Below are 6,854 nucleotides of genomic sequence, written 5' to 3' on the forward strand. Positions count from 1 at the left end.
ATACCAAAGATTTTGCCTACATTTCGCAAAAATGGTGGTCATATATTACACCAAGTGAAATCATTATTGTTTATATTATAATTTACCAAAAATGCAATGATCTGCACCAAAAATATTGTTTTCCAGCAGCTGCGCAGTGACAGACATCATTATAATGAGCCGATAGTTTTTTGATTAATCGATTTCTCAAAGACATTTTGGGCAACTCCGAGTTTTGAGAGGTGAGGCGCATCTTTGAGCGATGACAGATTTCTTGTCATCTGACCTATATGATCCAGGCTGATTTGGCGTGTCGTGGACTATCTTATTTCAACAGTACTTCAGATTTGTGACATCTCGTATTTCATTTTGTATTATCACTTTTGTTGTTTACTTTAATTTTGAATATAACCTATGTTTTTATTTCTACAATTCTAGTTAATCCTTTCAATGTCCTGTTGCTGTACCTGGTGCAAGTTGGCATCTTATTTTGCATTTGACGGTCTGGAGCCGGGCCAAATCACTCGATCTGCTGATGTGGAATGCGGAACATGAATTAATGAATTAAACCGGCAATGGATCACTCATCAAAAAGAACAGAATGAACTGTTCACCAGGTTATATTCAGCAAGAGACGTCTAGTCTACCTTGAGTATTAAAGCTCCGAATTGACCCATTCTACACTAGGAGCTCTTCTACCACAGCCGCCTGAAGCTGGATCTGAACAATTCAGTGGCTGATGATGAAAAGTCTGTCTTTAATCCTTGGCTTCCTGCTGCTGACTAAGTCTATCCCTGCTGGAAGCCGATACAGTGCTCGTATTGCAGGTTATTTGCGTTTTTTGTACCGTTTCCTCTTTGTAATTGCATATTGAGATTGTGAAAAAGCAGGGGAATTGTTGTTTGAATTCACTCCCATATGTGAAGCTCCTCATTGTTCAGCGACCTCTTGAAGAACAGAAAAACATTCAAGTGTTGAGTTGTGATAAAAGCAGAGAAACTCCTGAGTTCAAAGTGCTCCGATGTGTATGACCGTGTTCTCTCGTGTCAGATATCGGAGGTGTGCAGTATTCAGTGTTAGAGCCTGTATCCCAGGCTCTGGATGACAGTTCCGCTGAAGAGCTTAACAACGTTTTTCACGTCGAAATGCTCGCCAATAAGCAGCCTGTAAAACCCACTAATACGCGTCCTGGCGGGCGGGGACATAAGGGAAGATTCCTGTTCAGACACAAAGCAGAAGGCAGCGACAATTCAGACACAATCGTTACTAGATCATCATAATTAAAAGTAAGGTGGCCGGTTTCCTATCTGATCAGTTGTAAATTAGACCTGTGGATTGTCTTTGTAAAACATTGTACAAGTTCAGACATATTCTGCTGCCCAGAGTCATTCCTCATAACGCTGGAAATCGTTGTTTTTGCTGTTTATTCTCTGCTCCTCGGTGTACAGAATGATCACTCATTTCTTCCCCATTCTCAATTTCAGCATATCCCTCCAGATGGTGTGATTTACCCAATACAATATGTCGCATTGGTGTCTGTGAATCATACGAATCGATGTACGACGGATATTGCAGTAGTCACTTGGTTTGCTGCAGATTGATCGAGGAGAGGGTTCTCTAATGTCCGATTCCAACCCCTCAGGCCTCAAACTTCAGTGCTAAACCTTCATTCCCTGAAGCAATCTCGATTTGATTGTTCAGGTGTCTCACGTGGACCTTTGTTGCTCCAGTCTCAGCAATGCTTTGAACTCAGAAATAAAAATTACAGCATCATCTCAGTGTGTTGTGTTACTTTTAGAGCTGGATTTAGGTACCAATTATGAAAACGTGAATGAGGAAGAAAGAAGTAATTAAAACTAAAGCCTTCGGACAAATATTCTATTGCATCAAGTGTCCCAATATTCCGAATCTATTTTTATAAAAGAGGACATTGCTAATGCACATGTCCTACATTGTCACCAATCTGATAGTGCTGTGCTCAGTTTACCTGCTTTAAAATTCCACATTATCCTCCCTCCGAGTTCACTGTTCTCTTTGCACTCCAGCTTCACCAACCGCACGCCAATGAGGAATGTTTCTGTTTGTTGATATCCCCCCATAAACCCAAACGTGTTTCGTTTTGAAAGTTGAAAGTTTGTGGGGCATCAGGACCCAGCGGGTTGTTTTAAATTACTCCATGTCACCCAGCGTGGAGGCCTAGAATATTAGAAGTTTCACGGTAAAGCGAGGCTAGAATATTAAAAGTTTCTCGTTCCCAAATTACGGTTAGAATACTAGAAATTTCTAACCGGCGCAAAGGCTGGAATATTAGAAGTTGTTGGTCTATATGTGAGGCGAAAGGGTACTTAATCCTTAATGCAGATTGCAACTGAAAGGGACAACCAGGAGCAGAAGTTATAAATCCAAAAAATGGCAACGAAAATCATCATCGTGCTCTGGAATCCAGACGAGTGAAATGATATAATGAGACGAGAGTGGAAAAGAATAAAAGAGGCAAACTCCTGGATAAGAGAGACTTATCAGAACGGAGGGGTCTCAATCTTTGTAAGAATACCAAAAGCCCTGCAACTGAGAGATCCAGTCGGGATTCTTAAAGTACTGTGTGAATTTGCTTTCGAAAATAAAGCTGAAGCATTAATCTTGTTTGGACAGAGACAGAAGCAGGCGCTGCTGAAGTGGATAAAGTGTGCTCTGATCTGGCTAAAATCATTGATGGGGAAACCATGGAAGAGATAATACAAATTCCTAGTGAACACAAAACGGATTCTAAAGTGGCAAAACAATGCAAGAAACAGCTGCAAAAGAATGAAACTTTAGCGATGGAGGATGATGAGGAATCAATGTTAGAATTAGATGGTACCGTGAAATCAGTAGGTCTGCATACCATAAAGCTAAGTAACAGCGAAAGTGAGTGGGAGCCGGCGAGAATTGTAAAAACATTACAAGTGGGAGGAAAGCAGTTACACTGGGTGGAAGGGGATTTTATAAACGCCCAAGGGAATGTGCAGGTGTATCCTTCCAATAATAGGGGCAATTAGGGGCAGGAATATCAGGGGTATTAGCTCAGAGATACAACCCAGAGCGCCAGCAGAAAATGGATGAGGAGGTAGCCGAGAGAGGAGAATTTAAAGGAGGAGTAGCGAGAGCCACAATTCTGAGCCAGAAGCCAAAAAATATACATGTGGCATCTTTAGACAATTCTGGACACCAGTATAACGTGACAGAAGAGGCAATGATAAATCAAGCAAATATGGAAGGAGTCCTGAGACATAGTGGTGGGAAAGATGTCGATATGACAGTGTTAGGTGACGGAATAATCAAAAATGACTCACGGGAATCTCTGAGAGCAATAGTAAAGGCTTGTGCAATAACCCCTCCGGTTAGTGCAGGTCAGATAATAAGGATTTGGCGACAGCGTTGGCCACCAGCCTTCTCAGACACAGCAGAACCAACACAGCGATTTAATTTCCAATTTAACAAACAGCCAGCATCCTTAGTAAAGACGGAAAGACATTTCCCAGTGCGATAGGTGGCCTGGGGAGTCAGGACCCCTGTGAAAACTTCCCGGAGGGATACCAGTATCAATACCCGGTTTCAAGTCAGTTTAAAGGAGAGAATTGGCCGAGGCAATCTACAGCATTTAAAGAGAGAGCTTTTAAAGATTATTTTGTAACAAACGACAGTGATGAGGAACAAAGAACTGATGGGAAACTATTCTTTTAAACGCGGACTTAATTTTTATTCATTACATGAAAAAGGGACAGAAACTTGATGAACCAGTTAATAAAACGGAGTTGGTAAATGCGTGGGTGTTATATACTGATGGTAGTAAGATCAAGGAGGACGATGAACAAGCCAGATGGGCATTCATTTAAAAAAATTGAGGGAAGAGAATAGTGGAGAAACAGGGGATAATCATTGGGTCAGCGCAAACAGCCGAGGTAGAAGGAGTACTGAAAGGGTTAAAAGAGTGTCAGCAGAGAAAGCTGCAGGACGGAACCGGAGTGACAGATAGCTTTTTTGTACAGCAAGGACTGGAGAAAGAATTGCTGTTTTGGAAACACAATGGTTGGACAAAGGGAAGAAATACGCTACTGGAATTGAAAGAACAGTGGGAAGAGATAAATAAAGTTTTGATAGATATGAAAATACAGACTATTCATCAGAAATCATACACAAAAGGAACAGGGGAACTGTGTAAGGGGAATCAGGATGTGGATTAATTGGCCAGACTTCGAACGTTCATTTTGGGAACTATTCGGAACACAGAGGCCGACCTTCAAATGGTAATTAAACAAATACATGAAGCCACAGGGCATGGAGGTAACAATGTAGTCGCAAGGGAGTTGAAAAAATTGGGAATTAAGATAACGTATTGGAGACAACGCTTAGCTGCAGTTAGGAGAAAATGTGACAGATGTATTGCCTGTGGAGGACAGAAAGGGAATAAAACGAATGGGTGCATTAAAACTGAGAAACCAATGGAAAAATGGTAATTGGATTATGCAGGCCCTCTTTTTCCTAGAAGCAGCAAAGGTAATTTGTACGTTTTAGTCAAAGCTGATAGCTGCACGGGGCAAATGGCCTTAGAGCAACCAGCAAAGCAAATGGTGCAACTACCAAAAAGTTATTGGCAGAAATGATGACTTCACGAGGTAGGCCAACATCAATTAGAATGGACAATGCGTCGCACTCCAGAAATAATACTGTTATTAACTTTTGTGTGGACAGAGGGATAGCAATCAATTGGGCCGTAAAATATGCACCTGAGAGTAATGGAATGGCGGAGTGGTCTGTAAGAAAAGTAAAGGATTGGATAATAAAGAATCAGAATGATAAAGGCTGGGATAACGTCATTGATAGAATAGTATTTGACCTTAATAGTAACCTCGGAACCTCTGTCTCCCAGGGACCAGGGGTCCCGAGTGAATCCGAAAATTATCAAGTAGGAGAGGAAGTTTGGGTGCAACTACCAACTAAAAACACGGGAAAAGTAATCCGTGAAGCTTTCAAAGGTAAAGACAAGATCATTCAGAATGTAGGTGAACATACAGTTGAATTAGAGAAACATGGAATCTAGCAAAATAAATTGTATCAGAACTAAAATATCTGACCCAATTAAATAATAACAGATGGATTATTATAATCCATAGGCAACCTATTGACAGCAAACGAGGAAACATAATCAGTAAGGAATTCATAATATGGGATGATAGATCAAGGGCTGTTATTAATGAACCTCAGTTTTAATTGATTCATTGTGGACATAATGAAACATCGTGTCAAGGATGTGGCACGTTTTGTAGCCCAGTAGTTTGGACAGGGAGTAGTCATATGAAACGAGGAGAATGGCAGATACAGAGCATTCAGTCGATTTGATATTGCATTTAAAACGACAACGATGGGGAAATGCTGAGGATCCCAGGGAAATTTGGGGATTTTAGTTTTGTCATGATTCTTTTGTGAAATATCAGGCAACACTGATGATTGAAGTTTGTGACCACAAGATAGATTTTGACCATGGGAGTTGTAATTGTGTGTGGGATGGTGTGATAATGACAAATTGTGATTACTGCAGAAAAAACCTAGCTGACGAAAAAGTGGTTGTGAGAGGATGTGCAGGATTATGGCGAAGAGACAAACTTATGGTACCAATCAATGAGGGAGTACATAGTTTAAAATATGTTGGGATGACCCGAGACGTAAGATTGGCCTGACAGTGTTTAGAGTCGGTATCACTGCAATTATACCTTTCCACAGGATAGATCATATCACCAAACCGCTTGGACAAGGGATAAAAGAATGCTGTACTAAATTAATGATTGACCCGGGATATGGATTTGGAAAATATATGAAGCAAAATAGACCCCTAGACAGGAAAAGGGATTCTGTGGATAAATTAGATACCCTGTACACTGGACATGTTGTAGAGGGAAAGGCATGTTTGGTTATGAGTGTCAGGGGATTACTGCACTTACTAGTATTAGGTGATGACGTAGAGTGGGATGTCAGAGAATTGAAACCGGTTAGCAGCATAGAGAGGACAGATGATAAAGTAAAAATATCATGTTCAGAACATACCGGTGTGTGAGAGCGTGTATGTGAGCCGGTCTGTGAGAGCGTGTGTGAAAGCCGGTGGCTGAAAGGTGGAATGTGACAGTTTGTGAGCGTGTCTGGGAGCATGTGTGAGAGATGGAGCATAGAACTTTGTGTTGAGTGCGCATGGATTTTAAATTATTCCTTCATGGGATGTAGGCCTGGCTGGCTTGAATTGGTATGGAGTTACAGGTAGAGTCGGCAGATTTTCTTCCCTGCAAGTCATTAGTGAACCCGATGTTTTTTTTTACACCAATCACGTTTCTCTTCATTTAATTCCAATTTTAGTTCTTTAATACATTCAAATATCACCATCCGCAGTGGCGGAATTCTAACGCCGTCACAAGAGAAGTTCCATGGGTCTGGAGTTAATAGGACGGTGAGAATACCTCTCGGCCACAGCTTTTGCGATTGTGTCAGAGCGTGTCAGAGCGTGTGTGAGTACCGGAGTGTGAGGATGGGTGTGAAAACTGGAGTGTGAGAGTGTGCGTGAGAGCCGAAGTGGGAGAGCCAGAGCGCGAGAGTGTGTGGAAGCACCGAAGTGGGAGAGCCAGAGTATGAGAGACGCATTGTGAGAGTGTATGGGAGCGCCGAAGTAGTAGAGCCGGAGTGTGAGAGTCGAAGTGTGAGAGTGTATGGCAGCTCCAAAGTGTGGGAGCCGCAATGTGTGTGTGCGAGCAGCCCATTTGTGACAGCCGGGGTGTAAGAGCCGGAGTGTGAGAGTCGGAGTGTGAGAGGTTGTGGGAGAACCGGAGTGTGAGAGCCGGTGTGTCAAAGCC

The 6,854-nt window shown here is 42.0% G+C and overlaps 1 long non-coding RNA gene across 1 annotated transcript; it reads left to right on the plus strand.

Annotated features, from left to right (window-relative positions):
• Positions 1–422: 422 nt before the first annotated feature.
• Positions 423–1,752, plus strand: LOC140403051 (uncharacterized). Its single transcript, XR_011938227.1, has 2 exons — positions 423–806; positions 1,464–1,752. It is a non-coding gene; the product is annotated as an uncharacterized lncRNA (long non-coding RNA).
• The last annotated feature ends 5,102 nt before the right edge of the window (positions 1,753–6,854 follow it).

Source organism: Scyliorhinus torazame, chromosome 26, assembly GCF_047496885.1.
Source record: "Scyliorhinus torazame isolate Kashiwa2021f chromosome 26, sScyTor2.1, whole genome shotgun sequence".
Classification (NCBI taxonomy): Eukaryota; Metazoa; Chordata; class Chondrichthyes; order Carcharhiniformes; family Scyliorhinidae; genus Scyliorhinus; species Scyliorhinus torazame.